Below are 19,503 nucleotides of genomic sequence, written 5' to 3'. Positions count from 1 at the left end.
CTGCCCAAACTCCGGATCCACAAAATCATAAGCAGTAATTTTTTTTAATCACTAAGTTTTAGGATAGTTTGTTATGTAGCAATAGGTATCTCAGACACTGGAGAAAAGGCTAGTCTGAATAATGGAAATGAATGAATTCTTGAATTTTTAAAAAATACATTTCTAATATGGTTTAAGCATTCACAGTGACTTTTAGCATAATAGCCTAGGATTCATTCCTTCATATACCAAATATTTACTGAGCTTCTAATATATGTCAGGTACTGTTCTAGGCCCTGAGAAAACAGTGAATTAAAGTCCTCATGGAATTGATATTCCAGTAAGAGGAACAAAAACAGGCCTCTAAGGATCTGCTTTAATAAGTAAGATGATTTCTTATTAGCACATCAATATTGTAAGTTAGTGTTTGCCAAATAACTAAATCTAGTCTTAACTTTCTCCTTGAAATCGTTACTTGGATGCTTTATCACTGTACCAGGAGCTATTTTTAGCCCAGCTTTTCTTCAGACTGAGCTAGAAAAAAAGCAAGGTCAAAATGATATAAGAGTGCTAGTAAATTTTGTGCATGTGAATATTCAGGTACCTTCTATTTACTAAATTTATTCTGATTTAGAACACTAGCACCTTCACACCTTTACTCCTGACATATCCTCTTCTGGGGCACCTTTCCCCTGCCTCCTTCACCTGGGAAACTCCTGACTCCCTCAGGTCTCACCACCATGCCAGATGTTTCTCCTTCTTCTTCCACTGCATCCTATGCACATATATATTTTATATATATATATATGTATAATATATATAATATATAATACAATATATATATCTCATCCTGTTGAGTACAGTATAATTTATTGTTTCTTTGTTTAATTGTCCCAACTAGATTGTTAATTCCTCCAGGAGAGGAACTATTCTTTCATTCCTAACATAGAAATCTACATGAATAGCAAGGTGATCAATAGTAAGTGATCAATAAGTGTTTGCGAAATGAATGAGAACCTTGATTAAATCATGGTTCTCTTGTCGGTAGAATGGGGTTAATATTCCAAGGAGAAGATGAAATCGCAACTGCCTGGCAAATTATAAAGTATTACTCAAGTATTTTATCATTATTTACCAGACGTAAGCACAAATTGCCTCTTTATAATACCCAAGTTTACCCTCAGAGTAGGAAGACTTGTTATACTTAAGGACATTCAGAAAAGCATACCAACTTTCAAACAAAATTCCTACACAGTAGATATAAGCTCTGGTTTGTGGTTGCTTTTGTTTTGTTTTCATCAGTCCCTCCATTTTGCAGTCACCTGTTATATGCTATCTGCATTTTAACTCAAAAGCACAGAAGAAAACCTTCAGGGTTTGAGACACATCCAAAGGGCAAATGCAATTTAATCTATGGGTTTGTTAAAAAGTCAGAGGATTTTTTAAATTAAGTTAAGTTTCAGGTTTAACCTAAACCTAACTTAGTTTTCAGAACACAATTCCTCTTCTTTTCACATAAATGTGGCTATTTGAAAACAAGGTGCTTGCATGTTATAGTACCTCAGGCAGGATTATAAAAGTTCAAAGGACTAAACAGATACACATATGCACCATCAGAGTCATAATTCAATCCCAGTTACACCTATCACCTAGCAGGAGGACTTAAAATCAATGCAGTCCAACAGGGTAGCCACTAGATACACATTGCTATTAATTTAATTTTTAATTAAAATGAAACAAAATTAAAAATTCAGTTCGTCAGTCACACTGGCCACATTCCAAGCTCTCAATAGCTGGTGACTAGACGGATTCACAGCCAAATTCTACGAGAGGTACAAGGAGAAGCTGGTACCATTCCTTCTGAAACTATTCCAATCAATAGAAAAAGAGGAAATCCTCCCTAACTCATTTTATGAGGCCAGCATCATCCTGATACCAAAGGCTGACAGAGACACAACAAAAAAAGAGAATTTTAGACCAATATCCCAGATGAACATTGATGCAAAAATCCTCAATAAAATACTGGCAAACCAAATCCAGCAGCACATCAAAAAGCTTATCTACCATGATCAAGTGGGCTTCATCCCTGGGATGCAAGGCTGGTTCAACATACCCAAATCAATAAACGTAATCCAGCATATAAACAGAACCAAAGACAAAAACCACATGATTATCTCAATAGATGCAGAAAAGGCGTTTGACAAAATTCAACAGCCCTTCATGCTAAAAACTCTCAATAAATTAGGTATTGATGGGACGTATCTCAAAATAATAAGAGCTATTTATGACAAACCCACAGCCAATATCATACTGAATGGGCAAAAACTGGAAGCATTTCCTTTGAAAACTGGCACAAGACAGGGATGCCCTCTCTCACCACTCCTATTCAACATAGTGTTGGAAGTTCTGGTGAGGGCAATCAAGCAGGAGAAAGAAATAAAGAGTATTCAATTAGGAAAAGAGGAAGTCAAATTGTCCCTGTCTGCAGATGACATGATTGTGTATCTAGAAAACCCCATCGTCTCAGCCCAAAATCTCCTTAAGCTGATAAGCAACTTCAGCAAAGTCTCAGGATACAAAATCAATGTGCAAAAATCACAAGCATTCTTATACACCAATAACAGACAAACAGACAGCCAAATCATGACTGAACTCCCATTCACAATTGCTTCAAAGAGAATAAAATACCTAGGAATCCAACTTACAAGGGACGTGAAGGACCTCTTCAAGGAGAACTACAAACCACTGCTCAACGAAATAAAAGAGGATACAAACAAATGGAAGAACGTTCCATGCTCATGGATAGGAAGAATCAATATCATGAAAATGGCCATTCTGCCCAAGGTAATTTATAGATTCAATGCCATCCCCATCAAGCTACCAATGACTTTCTTCACAGAATTGGAAACAACTACTTTAAAGTTCATATGGAACCAAAAAAGAGCCCGCATTGCCAAGTCAATCCTAAGCCAAAAGAACAAAGCTGGAGGCATCACGCTACCTGACTTCAAACTACACTACAAGGCTACAGTAACAAAAACAGCATGATACTGGTACCAAAACAGAGATATAGACCAATGGAACAGAACAGAACCCCCAGAAATAATACCACACATCTACAACTATCTGATCTTTGACAAACCTGACAAAATCAAGAAATGGGGAAAGGATTTCCTATTTAATAAATGATGCTGGGAAAACTGGCTAGCCATATGTAGAAAGCTGAAACTGGATCCCTTCCTTACATCTTATACAAAAATTAATTCAAGATGGATTAAAGACTTAAATGTTAGACCTAAAACTATAAAAACCCTAGAAGAAAACCTAGGCAATACCATTCAGGACATAGGCATGGGCAAGGACTTCATGTCTAAAACACAAAAAGCAATGGCAACAAAAGCCAAAATTGACAAATGGGATCTAATTAAACTAAAGAGCTTCTGCACAGCAAAAGAAACTACCATCAGAGTGAACAGGCAACCTACAGAATGGGAGAAAATTTTTGCAATCTGCTCATCTGACAAAGGGCTAATGTCCAGAATCTACAAAGAACTCTAACAAATATAAAAGAAAAAAGCAACCCCATCAACAAGTGGGTGAAGGATATGAACAGACACTTCTCAAAAGAAGACATTTACGCAGCCAACAGGCACATGAAAAAATGCTCATCATCACAAGCCATCAGAGAAATGCAAATCAAAACCACAATGAGATACCATCTCACACCAGTTAGAATGGCGATCATTAAAAAGTCAGGAAACAACAGGTGCTGGAGAGGATGTGGAGAAATAGGAACACTTTCACACTGTTGGTGGGACGGTAAACTAGTTCAACCATTGTGGAAGACAGTGTGGCAATTCCTCAGGGATCTAGAACTAGAAATACCATTTGACCCAGCCATCCCATAACTGGATATACCCAAAGGATTACAAATCATGCTGCTATAAAGATACATGCACACGTATGTTTACTGCAGCACTATTCACAATAGCAAAGACTTGGAACCAACCCAAATGTCCAACAATGATAGACTAGATTAAGAAAATGTGGCACATATACACCATGGAATACTATGCAGCCATAAAAAAGGATGAGTTCATGTCCTTTGTAGGGACATGGATGAAGCTGGAAACCATCATTCTCAGCAAACTATCGCAAAGACAAAAAACAAAACACCACATGTTCTCACTCATAGGTGGGAATTGAACAATGAGAACACTTGGACACAGGAAGGGGAACATCACACACTGGGGCCTGTTGTAGGGTGGGGGGAGGGGGAGAGATAGCATTAGGAGATATACCTAATGTAAATAACAAGTTAATGGGTGTAGCACACCAACATGGCACATGTATACATATGCAACAAACCTGCACGTTGTGCACATGTACCCTAGAACTTAAAGTATAACAAAAAAATTTAAAAAAGCTGGTGACTACCAAATTGTACAGTGTAGATACAGAATATTTCCATTATCATAAAAAGTTCTGTTGGATAACAGTGCCTTCAATGAGTAAAACATAGGTTTCACATCAAATTACTGAATTTTTCTAATATGATTCTCTGCCTGCAGTAATGAAAACAGTGTGATATTTCTGAAGAAATGTTAAACAAACGGGTAGTATGGAAACACATCACTTTTTCATAGGCTGACATCATGTAAAAGTTTACATTAACATTCATTCTTTGCAATGACTAATACTCCAATTAAGGATAACTCATTTTGTTTAGCAAAGTTTTCTCACTATAACACAGACCTTTTGTAAACGTTGTGAACTCAAAATCTGAGAGAGGTCTCAGTCAGTTTAGAAAGTTAATTTTGCCAACGTTAAGGACGCACCCGTGACACAGCCTCAGAAGCTGTACCCCAAGATAGTTGGGGTACAGCTTGCTTTTATACATCTTAGGGAAGATATATACACCAACCAATACACGTAAGATTTACGTTGGTTAGATCTGGAAGGGCAGGAAAACTCAGTGCAGGGGAGGGGCTTCTAGGTCATAGGTAGATTTAAACATATTCTGATTGGCAATTGGTTGAAAGAGTTATTATCAGTAGAAAAAAAAATCTCTGGGTTAAGATAAGGGGTTGTGGAGACCAAGCTTTTTGGTTGTTTCTTCATTTTTTGAGACAGAGTCTCACTCTGTCGCCAGGCTGGAGTGCAGTGGCAACATCTCAGCTCACTACAACCTCCTCCTCCCTGGTTCAAGCAATTCTCCTGCCTCAGCCTCCTGAGTAGCTGGGACTACAGGCACACGCCACCATGCCCAGCTAATTTTTGTATTTTTAGTAGAGACGGGGTTTCACCATGTTGGCCAGGATGGTCTTGATCTCCTGACCTCGTGATCTGCCCGCCTCCGCCTCCCAAAGTGCTGGGATTAGAGGCATGAGCCACTGCGCCAGGCTGAGACCAAGGTTTTATTATACAGACAAAGCCTCCAAGTAGCAGGCTTCAGAGAAAATAGATTGTAAATGTTTCTTATCAGACTTAAGGTCTGTGTTGATGTTAATGCTGGAGGGGTATAATGAGGCATGTCCAACCCCTACTTCATGGCCTGAGTCAGTCTTTCAGGTTAAATTTTACAGTGCCCTTGCTGATGAGGGAGTCCATTCAGATGGCTGCAGGGGGCTGGGGGGCCCTTCAAATTTTATTTTTGCTTTACAATGTATATCTTTATCATCACCATCTTTGAAGTTTGGGTTAAGACAGCAATTTTCTAAAAGCTTTCCCATCTGAAAAGTCTGAAAATTTTCTTCAAATTAATACATCACACTGTAGGCCGGGTGTGGTGGCTCATGCCTGTAATCCTAGCACTTTGGGAGGCCAAGGTGTACAAATCAATTGGGCCCAGGAGTTTGAGACCAACCTGGGCAACAAGGCAAAAACCCGTCTCTACTCAAAATATAAAAATTAGTCAGGTGTGGTAGTACACATGTGTAGCCGCAGCTACTTGGGAGGCTGAGGTGGGAGGATCACTTAAGCCCGGGAGGCTGATGCTACAGTAAGCCGTGATTGTACCACTGCACTCTAGCCTGGGCAACAGAGCAAGACCCTGTCTCAAAAAAAAAAAAAAAAACCAACCAACCAAGCAAACAAAAAAACACACTATAGTTTTAAAAGTACTCTACCTGCTAAAAATATAAGAAGCATACATTACTCTAAAACCTAAATGTTAGTTCTGTAAAATCTAACTTTAGAATGTGCTTTTTGAATAGCTTGTTTCTAAAGATAAAATAAATATCTGTGCAAACAACTAAATTTATAAAATGATACACTAATCCAGTACTAAGATTTATATTTTACATGCATGAAGTAGGTTCTTCTCTTTTGAAATATTAAACAAGCTTTCAAAAGCATGATTCAAAGGTAGTTTATAGAAATCCCACAAATTCAATGGAATTTTCAAAGAGTTTCTAAGAACAATGGTAAATTATTTACCTACTTTAAAAAGAATGACAGCTAGGCCAGGTACGGTGGCTCATGCCTGTAATCCCAGCACTTTGGGAGCCTAAGGTGGGTGGATCACTTGAGGTCAGGAGTTCGAGACCAGCCTGGCCAACATAGTGAAACCCTATCTCTACTAAAAATACAAAAATTAGCCAGGCGTGGTGGCGCATGCACCTGTTGTCCCACCTATTCGGGAGGCTGAGGCAGGAGAATCACTTGAACCCAGGAGGTGGAGGTTGCAGTGAGCTGAGATCGTGCCACTGTACTCCAGTCTGGGCAACAGAGCAAGACTCCATCTCAAAAAAACAAAAAAATACTGACAACCAAGTATTTTTGCTCTAGGCTCTCTTGGGAGGGCAAAATATGGTTTATTTTCAAATACTGGATTAAAACCCCAAATAAACTTCATTTTAATAAAAATCATCTTCAATATAAATCTTTAGGAAGTCTTCAGTGCTCATTAAGCACCCTCTAGAGTCAGTTATAGTTCAGAATGAATCAGATCTTAAAACATAATTCATTATTTAAAATAAAAATAAAATAAAGATAAATTATTTTTAAGGAACTTAAATCACATATCATTTCCCCTCAAGAATTTCAAAATTTATCACTAAAAGTTTACATATCCTGCTTTTTCTAAAAGTGAGTTCACTCTGGCAGTGTCTCTGAGATATTTATGTTACTTTGCAAAAGATGGTTCAAGTAAAAGATACTATCATTTTGAAAGTCTACCATGCAAGGATCCCTGCTTTAAAATCTGTAAGTCAAGTCTTTTTATGTCTAATTGTCCTGTATGTGCCTACATTTTAAGAATCACTCTAACTGTAAAAAGGTTTGCAGAAGATACGCTCCATTAAAATAAGATAAAGAAGGAAACATATTTCTTGAGTATGTAGAAAACTTCAAATGACAACTCATTGTAAGGATAGTTGGCTCAGGGTTTTATAAGAGTTAAGAAAAAGAAAGCCTCTGTTTACTGTTTCTCAACTATCACCCACTATATTCTTTTAGGGAAACGTATCTCCCAATTTCCACCAACACAAAACCATCAAGCCTCCTTTAACATTTCAGCTTCAACTTAGTTACCTAGTTCTCCCTCCCTGGAAAGGCAGAAACACAGGCAGTCTAGCATCCCCTAAACCTGGCTCCATTCCCCAGCCCAGAGTTGCACACATACCAGCCCATGTTCTGAACACGTGCCTCTGTAACCCTCACAGGTGCTCAGTCACACATAGTCACCATTCACACTGATGAAGCCCAGTGTTCACCAAGAGATCAAGTTCAGGCCAAGCCACAGAGGTCAGGTCAACTCTCTCCCTTTTCTATTCAAAAAAGGGGGAGTCATAGTCAATTCATAGTTTTCTGAATGATTTGAATATACAAGTAGCAGCAAAATGTTTCTTGTTTATATCTACTTAATTTAAGGTTTTCTTTCATCTGTTCAAAAAATTTAAAAAATTAAAAGTTATCATTTGAGTTCATTCTAGGGGAGAAAAAAATCCAATTACTCACCTCCTGTTACACTTGCCTAATGTGTCAAAAACTGAATACATCCTACCAAAGAGGACAAAAGGCTGAAAAGCATTGCATCAAAGACATTAAGTCAGAGAAATGATAATATATCCTTCTTTGATTCATCAACAAATTCATCAAGAGGAGGACTTATGCATAATAGTCTTGCTTATGGGCCAGGTGCAGTGGCTCACGCCTGTAATCTCAACACTTTGGGAGGCCAAGGCAGGCGGATCACCTGAGGTCAGGAGTTTGCAACCAGCCTGGCCAACATGGCAAAACCCTGTCTCTACTAAAATTACAAAACTTAGCCAGGTGTGGTGGTGCGCGCCTGTAATCCCCGCTACTCGGGAGGCTGAGGCAGGAGAATCACTTGAACCTGGGAGGCAGAGGTTGCAGTGAGCCAAGATCATGCCACTGCACTCCAGCCTGGGCGACAGACCAAGGCTCTGTCTCAAAAAAAGAAAAAAAAAAAAGTCTTGCTTATGAGGGGTGAAAACAATTTCTTTCTTTTATGTAGAAAACAGCTATGCAGCTTGAACTTTACCTGGCTGTGTTACATCCTCTCCTCTCTGCTGCTTCTTACCTGAGCTATTTCACTGCCCTGTGTTTTCTCCACTGGAGGGCACAGTTAGCTTAAAAACAAAAAAAAGGTGAACTCTCATTTGGTCTGTTCTATAGTTCCAGAAAAAGCATGGGCGAGAAGAAGGTTATAGTTGCTATTGGGAATGATGTTTCAGTAATATTTTGGAATTTATCTCTGTTATCCTTGAAAACCATTATAAAAGATAATCACTAATTGGCTAATAGCCAAATATGCTCCAAATATCATGATCTATGAAGTATAAATAAAAGATGAGGTAGAAAACAAGGAAGATAAAATACGATGGTAGAAATGATCCATTTTAGGCACAGAGTAACCTACATACAAATAGAAATTATCTTTTTCAACAATAGTACACCCAACTACTGCGGTCCCAGTAAGACATCTCCATGAGAATGTGGTGTTGAACTATTCAGTTCTTTTGCAATGATAAAATTTATATGTTCAGCAAAAATGGGGTTATTCTTATTTTTTGCATAATTATTTTAGAGTTGATCCAATGGGGGATGCAATTCAGCATTTCATTCACAGCTGCCTTTTCTTTATAAACCTAATAAGTCCTAAGGGTGTACTGCAAAATATTTTCAGTATGTTTAGGAGAAAGATTAATAAAGAGATAAATAGTTACTGCCCTTCTAGATAAAGTCAATAAATGTATAGTTTTCAGAGAGATGTGTAAAACAATAGCCTATTGTTGTTTTAAAAATTGCATTAGAATAAAACTGTTATTCCTCTTCAGCTTACCAAAAAGCTTTCCAAGCTTTTATTTGTGTTAAAAGTAATGTGATTACCTCTATGCTGTTACCCAGGATATCATGATTTATTAGGTCAACTGACAAAATATTATAACTTATGCTCTGGGACTGAATGTTTGCATCCCCCCAAATTCATATGTTGAAGCTTAAATCCCCAATGTGATGGTATCTGCGGGTGGGGCCTTTGGGAGGTAATTATTAATGGGATTAATGCCCTTACAAAAAAAGACACGAGCATGTGAAGATACAATGAAAGACAGCCATCTGCAAACCAGGAAAAATCCCTCACCTGACATCAGAAGCCTTGATCTTGGACTTCCCAGCCTCCAGAATTTTTAGAAATAAATTTGTTTTGTTTCAGCCATCTAGTCTATAGTATTCTGTCACAGCAGCCCAAACTGACCAAGACAACTTAGTTTTTTGTTAGATAGTCCACTTTAATTTTTGTAAAGTAACAAATGCGGGAAAAATAACAGGTGAGATTAATTAAGTCTTCAAAAAAATTATCCTAAACATCATGTATATTTAAACAAATTATGCATGTTATTTTAGAAGTGATTCACTAAAGAAACCATAATTCTACACAATTCAATGGCTGCCAGACCCATCCTCTGCACTTCTAATAGAAGACGGAATTCCATTTGCCTGGTAACACAACTGATAACTCCCAATCCTTTTCCCTACTTATTTAAATTGTGACTATCTCTCAGAAGAGTATTCTAGGCAAAGGGATAAATTAGTACAAAGTTTGTGCTGTAAATACACAAGGAATGGCAAAGAGGCCAGTATGGTTGGAGTGGAGTAAAGAAATTCCATTCAGGTCTCAGTCTAAATGTCAACGTATCAAGAAAATCTTCCCTAACCATCATCCTATGCAAAGAAGCAGGGATACAAACTTCCTCTCTATCCTCCTCTATTATTCTATCATCTACTTTATTTTTCTTCTTAGTACGTTTCACCACCAAACTTACCAAATGTCTGCTTATTGTCCATCTTTCCTCATTAAAATGCAGGCTCCATGAGAGCAAAGACTTTGCCCATTTTGTTCACTGCTACGCCCCTAGGCATTGCAAAGCGTCTGACATACCAGTGGTGATCAATTAATTTATTGAATCAGTTAAATAAAAGAATAACTATGGGGTATGGAGAGAACCTAAGAATAGACGATATAACTTCTCTGATGTTATATCTTACTCTTGATGATATATCTATGGTATATGTCATATCCCTGATATGAGGCATCAGTACCAAATAAGGGGCAGAAATGACAGTAATATAAAAATATAACAAAAAATAGAAAAAGAGGCATAAAATTTTCAAAATTAAAACCTGTAATAATAGCTTTCCTATTCATCTTGTACTTGCCTTTGGCCCATTATCAAAGAATTAAGATTATTTTACTAGTCAGCATAATACTGTACCTTAAACACAGGAAGCGTCGTCTTTCCAAGACCCAATGAGTATTTCTCCTATAAAACTAGAAGGCAGGAAAAGAATGCACACCCACCCCCCACAACACACACACACATACACACACACACACACACACACACACACACCCCTTCATTCACAGAGCAAAGCTTGACTAAGTTACTGAATCTCTTTTATCAGAAAGGATACCCCCAACCAAAAAGGCAGCTTCCCTTAAACCCCAAGCAATAGTGTATGACCAAAGTCTTCACAGACTGAGGTCTTTTTTCTGTTTTGATACAGAGTCTCACTCTGTTGCCCAGGCTAGAGTGCAGTGATGTGATCTTGGCTCACTGCAGCCTCCACCTTCCAGGTTCAAGCAGTGCTTCTACCTCAGCCTCCCAAGTAGCTGGGATTAAAAGCGTGCATCCTCATGACGGCTAATTTTTGTATTTTTAATAGAGACGGGGTTTCACTATCTTGGCCAGGCTGGTCTCGAACTCCTGACCTCAAGTGATCTGCCCACCTCGGCCTCCCAAAGTGCTGAGATTAGAGGCATGAGCCATCATGCCAGCCTGAGGATTCATTTCTTATTATCCTAGAGTCCTTTTAGACTTCGGCCTTATATTACTGCTATTAAAGATAAACAATCTCTGTCTTCTTTTTTAAAGCCATATTTATACACACACATCAGGCTCTCCTGGTTCTTAAAGTCTACATCAGTAAGGACACACCCCCACCCCACCAGGGATGCAAAGTAGAGTCCATGTCCCTGAGTTCCATACATCTTTGCTCCAGCTTTTAAGTGACCCGGATGGTACATTTCCCCACCATTTCTATTTTAAAAATAAAGAAATCTACCAGCCTAGGCAATATAGTGAAACCCTGTCTCTACAAAAAATACAAAAATTAACTGGGAAAGATGGTATACACCTGCAGTTCCAGCTACTAGAGAGGCTGAGGTGGGAAGGATTATTTGAGCTGGGGAGGTCAAGACTGCAGTGAGCATGTCACTGCATTCCAGCCTGGGTGACAGAGCAAGACCCTATCTCAAAAAAAAAAAAAAAAAAAAAGAGGAGAGAGGAAAAAAAGAAATTTAAATGCCATTGAATCTGTAACCTTATACTTCCCAAACCAGGAGCATCTAAAATGGATTTCACAACCTTTATACTTAATACATTAATATGGAAAAATGGCAGAGTTAAGATGATACCCCCAGGATGATGAATACAATTGACTTCTTATTGGATTTGGAACGTAATTAGAAAGAAATATGCACAAAGGACAGTAACGTATCCACATATAGATGTACCCACTCAGCCTCACTTCATAGCCAGTCCTGATCCTTTTCAAATTCAGTTGAACTACTTTGGGCCACAGTCTCCCAGATTACCAGGTACTTGCTAAAAATATTTAGAGTAACTAAAAGCAGATCATCCCAAGAAACTTACTTCAAGTTAATTGAAAATCCAATATTCCTGAATCATTTGTTAATAGTTCTCAAAGAATAATGGTAATAAGACAATTCCCACATACCTCTACACTTTGGTTTTATAAAGTATAAACCTGGGCACTAAAATAATTTAACTACCTGATATGGACAAGAACTCAATAACCGGCATAATCAGGAATGAGACTTTATTTATTCAGTAAGACTTGCAACCATATCCCATACAAAAGTCTTTTCCTTTCATCCATGTCTGTATTCAAATGAATAGCAATAAATTAAGTTCACCCAAAACCCATTGGACTTTAAATCAATTATAAAATTTCATTTGAAACAAGAAAATTTCCCTCCTTTTCTACTGAATCTGTAGCTTAGGATGCTTTCAGCTGAAACTGACAGAAATATCCTTAAAAAATGGAATTTTTATCTCAAAATAACAGGAAACATTCAGGTACTTCCAGAGTGGGCAAACTGAGTGGGTCAGGGATAGCATCAAGGTCCCAGAAGCTTTCCATCTTTCTTCTCTGTGATCCTCAGTGTGTTGATTCTTTCCCCAGTTTATTCTGTCTGGTCTTCAAGGTGGCCACAGGTATCCATCCCATCCTCACATAATAACACCCTTTCTTCTACCTCTTCTTAAGGCTCGGAAAGCCTTCTCAGAATCTCTCCCTCCAGTAAATCTCCTCTCATATCTCATTGTCCAGAACTGCGATATGCATGCTCCTAAACCAACCACTAGCAAGAGGAAAGAAATCAAAATAAGCTTAAGCTAATCAAGATTGGTCAACTTTTCCTGAAGCATATGATTATACAGTACCTATGCAAATGTGGGATTCTGTCAACAAGCAACCAACTGTATCTGCCACATCTTCCCCAAGTGTTGCAGTCACCCTGTACTGAGGAGACCATGTGGAAATCATCTCCCATTCAGTAGATGAGAATTAAACTATAAACAAGAGATTAATTCATACTTTATCACAAACACAAACCTACAAGGTTCGTTCAGTATTTAGTCAGCAGTCATTTTTATTTACTGAAAATACCTAAAACAGGTATTCATCAACTACCCTGAGAGGTTGCAGAAACTTTACTCACAAAGAAAGTATACATCAAATACATCAACTTATGCCTCTAATCTACTATATTTTTAAAATTATCTCCTGGAATTAAGTCCTTTTCTACCTTTTCGTCAGGCTTACTTTGTTGCTTTGCTTAAAGAAAATGAAATCTAATGCAAATATTGTGATGGGAATTACAGCTAAGCTAGTGGTGCCTTGCCCATATCTCCTCTGACCATACCACTGGGGAGCACATTCCAAATGCATCTCTTTGCCCAAGGACTTTGTGCCAACATCAAAAATGAGGAAAAACTTCAAATAAACTATCTAACAATGCATCTTAAAGAACTAGAAAAGCAAGAGCAAACCAAACCCAAAATTAGTAGAAGAAAATAAAAAATAAGGATCAGAGCAGAAATAAATGAAATGGAAATGGAAAAAAAATACAAAAGATCAATGAGACAAAAAGTTGTTCTTTTTTTAAAGTTAAAACTAATAAACCTTTAGCCAGACTAATTAAGCAAAAAAAGAAAGATACAAATAAAAAATGATAAAGGAAACATTACAAACGATACTGCAGAAATTCTAAGAATCATAAGTGGCTACTATGAGTAACTATATGCCAATAAATTGGAAGATCTAGAAGAAATGGACAAATTCCTAGACACATACAACCTACCAAGATAGAACCAGAAAGAAATCCAAAACCTAAACAGACCAATAACAAGAAATGACACAGAAGCTGTAATAAAAAGTCTCCCACTAAAGAAAAGCCCAGGATTGGATGGGTTCACTACTGAATTCTACTATTAGAATATTTAAAGAAGTTTAATTCTCATTCTACTATTAGAAATATTTAAAAATGACCTAGTACCAATCCTTCTCAAACTATTCTGAAAAATAGAGGAGGAGGGAATACTTCCAAACACTTTCTATGAGGCCAGTATTACTTTGATACCAAAACTAGACAGAGGCACATCAAACAAAAAAAACAACAACAAAAAAAGGAAAACTACAGGCCAATATCTCTGATGAATACTGATGCAAAAATTCTCTACAAAACACTAGCAGACAGAATTCAATGATACATTAGAACAGAGGTGTCCAATCCTTTGGCTTCCCTGGGCCAAACTGGAAAGAGAATTATCTTGGGCCACACATAAAATACACTAACATTAACAATAGCTGATGAGCTAAAAAAAAAAAAAAAAGAAAAGAAAAAAAATTGCAAAAAAAATCTCATGTTTTAGAAAGTTCACAAATTTGTGTTGGGCCACAATTCAAAGCCATCCTGGGCCACATGTGGCCCATTGGCTGCAGATTGGACAAGCTTGCATTAGAAAGATCATCCACCGTGACCAAGTGGGATTTATCCCTGGGATGCAAGGATGGTTCAACATACACAAATCAATGAATGCGATACATCATATCAACAGAATAAAGGATAAAAACCACATATTCATTTAATGAATTAAATGAATTAATGCTGAAAAAGCATTTGATAAAATTAAATATCCCTTCATGATAAAAACCTTCAAAAAACTGGGTATAGCAGGAACATACCTCAACAGCCCCTCAGCCAGCATCATACAGAATGGGGAAAAACTGAAAACCTTTCCTCTAAGATCTGGAACATGACAAAGATGCTGACTTTCACCACTGTTATTCAACATAGTACTGGAAGTCCTAGCTAGAGCAGTTGGATTAGAGAAAGATATAATGGGCATCCAAATTGGAAAGGAAGAAGTCAAATTATCCTTGTTTGGAGATGATGTAATCTTATATTTGGAAAAAGCAAAGGACTCCATGAGAAAACTATTAATATTAGAACTGATAGACAAATTCAGTAAAGTTGCAGACACAAAATCAAAATACGAAAATAAGTAGCATTTCTATATGCCAACAGTGAACAATGTGAAAAAGAAATTAAAAAGTAATCCCCTTTATAATAGCTACCCATGAAATTAAATGCCTAGGAATTAACCGAAGAAGTAAAAGATCTCTATAATAAAAACTATAAAACACTGATAAAAGAAATTAAAGAGGACACCAAAAAATTGGAAGATATTCCATGTTCATGGATTGGAAGAATTGATATTGTTAAAATGTCCATACTACCCAAAGCAATCTACAAATTCAATGTAATCCCTATCAAAATACCAATAATGTTCTACACAGAAATAGAAAAAACAATCCTAAAATTTATACAGAACCACAAAAGACCCAGAAAAGTCAAAGCTATCCTAAGCAAAAAGGACAAAACTGGAAGAATCACTTTACCTGACATCAAATTATACTACAGAGGTATAATAACTAAAACAGCATGGTATGGGCATAAAAGCAGACACACTGACCAATGCAACACAATAGAGAATCCAGAAACAAATCTGCACACCTACAGTGAACTCATTTTCAACAAAGGTGCCAAGAATATACTGAAGACAGTCTCTTGAATAAATGGTGCTAGGAAAACTGGATAGTTATATGTAGAAAAATGAAACTAGACCCCCTATCTCTTGCCATATACAAAAATCAAATCAAAATGTATTAAAGACTTAAGTCTAAGACCTCAAACTATGAAACTACCACAAGAAAACATTAGAGAAAATCTCAAGGACATTAGTCTGGGCAAAAAGTTCTTGAGCAATACCCTACAAGCACAGGCAACTAAAGCAAAAATGGACAAATGGGATCACATCAACTTAAAAAGCTTCTGCACAGCAAAGGATACAATCAAAGTGAAGAGACAACCCACAGAATGGAAGAAAATATCTGCAAACTACCCATCTGATAAGGGATTAATAACCAGAATATATAAGGAGCCTAAACAACTCTACAGGAAAAAATCTAATAATCTGATCAAAAAATGGGCAGAATATGTGTATAGACATTTCTCAAAAGAAGACATACAAATGTCAAACAGGCATATGAAAAGGTGCTCAACATCACTGATCATCAAAGAAATGCAAATCAAAACTACAATGAGATATTATCTCATCCCAGTTAAAATGGCATATATCCCAAAAGACAGGCAATAACAAATGCTGGCAAAGATGTGGAGAAAAAGGAACCCCTGTACACCGTTGGTGGGAATGTAAATTAGTACAACCACTATGGAGAACAGTTTGGAGCTTTCTCAGAAAACTAAAAATTGAGCTACCATTTGATCCAGCAATCCCACTGCTGGGTATATACTCAAAATAAAGGAAATCAATATATCTAAGAGATATCTGCACTCTTATGTTTGCTGCAGCACTGTTTACAATAGCTAAGATTTGGAAGCAACCTAAGTGTCCGTCGACAGATGAATGGATAAAGAAAATGTGGTACACATACACAATGGAGTTCTATTCAGCCATAAAAAAGAATGAGATCCAGTCATTTACAACAACATGGATGGAACTGGAGATCACGTATCAAGTGAAATAAGTCAGGCATAGAAGACAAACATTGTGTGTTCTCTTACTTATGGGCTCTAAAACTCAAAACAATTGAACTCATGGACAGACAGTAGAAGGATGGTTACTAGAAGCTAGGAAGGGTAGTGGGGGGCTGGGAGGGAGGTGCGGATGGTTAATGGGTTAAAAAAAAAATAGAATGATTAAGACCTACCATTTGATAGCAGCACAATGTGGCGACTGTAGTCAATAATAACTTAATTGTACATTTTTGTTTGTAATTCAAAAGATAAAAGGTTGAGGGGATGAACACCCCATTCTTCATGATGTGATTATTTCGCATTGCATGCCTGTATCAAAATATCTCATGTACCCCAAAAATATATATACCTACTGTGTACCCACAAAAATTACAAATTAAAAAATATATATAAATAAATAAATTAGGACTTTTTCTGGTGGCTGAAGCCAGCAATGCCAAGTACACGGTAGACTAGAAGTCCTAGGGAACTCATGCTCCTCCCCATCAACAGCCCTCATCCAGTGACTAAGGCCACTGGTGTATAAATACCCAAACTTCCCAGCCCCTCAGATAAGATAAACCTGAAACTTGAGTTCTGCTCTAGCTCCAGAGTTATTGTGTGGGCTAAAGCTCCAGTGGGCCACAGTGCTTGATAATGTCCTGTGGATATAAGCCATAACTGGGTAAGATGATATCTCACTGTGGTTTTGACTTGCATTTCTCTGATGATCAGTGATGTTGAGCACCTTTTTCATATGCCTGTTTGTCATTTGTATGTCCTGAGAAATGTCTATTCAAATCTTCTGCCCATTTTTTGTTCGTATTATTAGATTTCTGGCCAAATTGGCTGAATTCCCTTCTCTATCTCCTCCCTACTGGTGTTTCTTGGGATCACCTTTCAAATAAACTGAACTTGAATCTGTGTCTCAACATCTGATTTTGGGAGAACCCAAACTAAAATAGGAACACAAGAGAAGAGAAAAATAAATGTCTCCATTTGCAGTAACATTAACAAACAATTTGAAAAAAACAAAAAGTAATTCACAACTTTCAAATGTACATATTTTGGAGCTAAAATTACTAGAAGATTTGGATATATACTCCTTAGTATTTTTTAAAAATTGATTCAAAGTATATTCTGGAAAATATTTCCTCATTTCAAAGATGATACTTTTGCTACAGATATCTAAAAGGTACTATTATCTCATTAACATCATAATTCATCAGAATCTAGCTTAAATAAAAATGAGAACATTCCTTTCTCACTTCCCCAGAGGAAAAAATGAAAAAAGAGAATAATAAAAAGCCTTAAGCTAAAGAAAAAGAACTCTAAATATCTTTTAGCATGAGATGGGAACAGTGGGGTATTGAGTGAGAAATGACAGGAACTTATAATAATCTCTTATAATAATGCTTATAATAAAATAATGAGACTTTAAACAGTTATGTCAAGCTATGAAAGTCTTCCAATTATACCATAGTTGAAATGATACTTCACTAGCAATAATTTAACTATATCTTTAATCCACTGTAGTAACTAACCATACATACCTTTTGTATATGTTAAAAATAAAGTTGAAGCTTAAGGCATCTCTTTAAAATACAATTAGTGGTTACATTAGTTTAACTTTTAATTTAGAAACAAGCTTACATTAACAAAAATTGCTTTAAAAAATCTGTTTTAGGTATGTTGTAAAATTGATATATATTAGATAATCACATCAAGAGACTCAGGTGTTGATCACAACAAAGTTGCAACAGACCCCAAAATAAATCTTGAAGCAATGTGAACCTCACACAAGCTGATCAACTCATAGGGCAATTCTATTTCTAGGTTTCTAATTGAAAGGTGAAGAGGGGAAAAGGCCCAGTGCCTTGTATGTGCATAATGCTTTGTACTTTCTACCACGCTTCCAAAGACTCTTAATATCTTAGACAAAGTGGGGATTTTTGAACACATTTGATAGATGGAAAACAACAGAATAGCTGATCAAAGATTCCACACTAATAAGTGCCAAAGGTGGGAAGATGAGATATGAACTCAGGTCCTGTGATAATCCTGTACCCGTTCTTTCCACTATACTTTCTGCCCAAAGAGAAAATAGCAAACGGATTGACCCAACTATAGCACAATGTGCTACATGGAATACACTCAACTTATTAAAAAATAACATTTTCCTTTTCCTAAACTATTACATTGCTGAGGCACCACACTTTTCTGTAGACTATAAAATATAGCATATAATTTAGAACAACTTAAATGATGGCTAGACCAAAGGACTTAGGCTCAGCTTGGTGCGAATCTACAGTAAGACTGCCTGATATCCACATAGAACCTGTCAGAAATCAACCTCATTATTTTCTTCCCAAAGCCTGATCTCTCTTAGTGTTTTATGTCAGTGCCCAGAGCTCAGACACCTCACAGTCCTTTTGGACTCTGCTGTCTCCCTCAGCCCCACAACCATAAGTTTATGACAAGGGCCCATAACTTTACCTCCTATCTCTTTCTTGTCTGACTCCCTCTCCCAGTCCCTGTCTCAGTTTCCTTAATCCAAGCCACCACCACCCAACGCCTGGTTTACCATCACCAGTCTCCTGCTGGTCTCCCAACCTCCTGAGTTACTACCTCCACATCCATTCTCCAAAATGCCAGAGTAAACTGTCCTAAGTACAAACTTGATCATGACACTCTACTGCTTAAAATCTTTCAACGACTTCCCACTGTCCTTAGGATAAACAAACTCTTACTGTAGACTCAAGGGCCTGTAGGATCTGGCCCCCTGCCTACATTTCTCTATTCTTATCTATTGCCTCTCTCCTCTCAGGATTCTCAGCCCCAGCTCTCCTAACCTTCTTTTAGAAAAAATTCCT

At 37.2% G+C, this 19,503-nt stretch overlaps 2 protein-coding genes across 2 annotated transcripts in view; both read right to left on the bottom strand.

Annotated features, from left to right (window-relative positions):
• Positions 1-19,503, bottom strand: part of HSD17B12 (hydroxysteroid 17-beta dehydrogenase 12) — a 175,053-nt gene that overhangs the window by 138,343 nt on the left and 17,207 nt on the right. The window lies entirely within an intron of this gene.
• LOC129135242 (large ribosomal subunit protein uL23-like) overlaps positions 1-19,503 on the bottom strand; it is a 67,509-nt gene that overhangs the window by 31,244 nt on the left and 16,762 nt on the right. The window contains exon 1 of the mRNA XM_054662228.2: positions 1-19,503. This exon is cut by the window's left edge and continues 31,244 nt beyond it; it is cut by the window's right edge and continues 16,762 nt beyond it. The gene's annotated coding sequence lies outside the window, so the exon portion shown is untranslated.

This window comes from Pan troglodytes, chromosome 9 (genome assembly GCF_028858775.2).
Source record: "Pan troglodytes isolate AG18354 chromosome 9, NHGRI_mPanTro3-v2.0_pri, whole genome shotgun sequence".
NCBI classification, from domain to species: Eukaryota; Metazoa; Chordata; class Mammalia; order Primates; family Hominidae; genus Pan; species Pan troglodytes.
The sequence above is the reverse complement of the archived record's forward strand: the minus strand, read 5'-3'. Positions and strand labels throughout refer to the sequence as shown.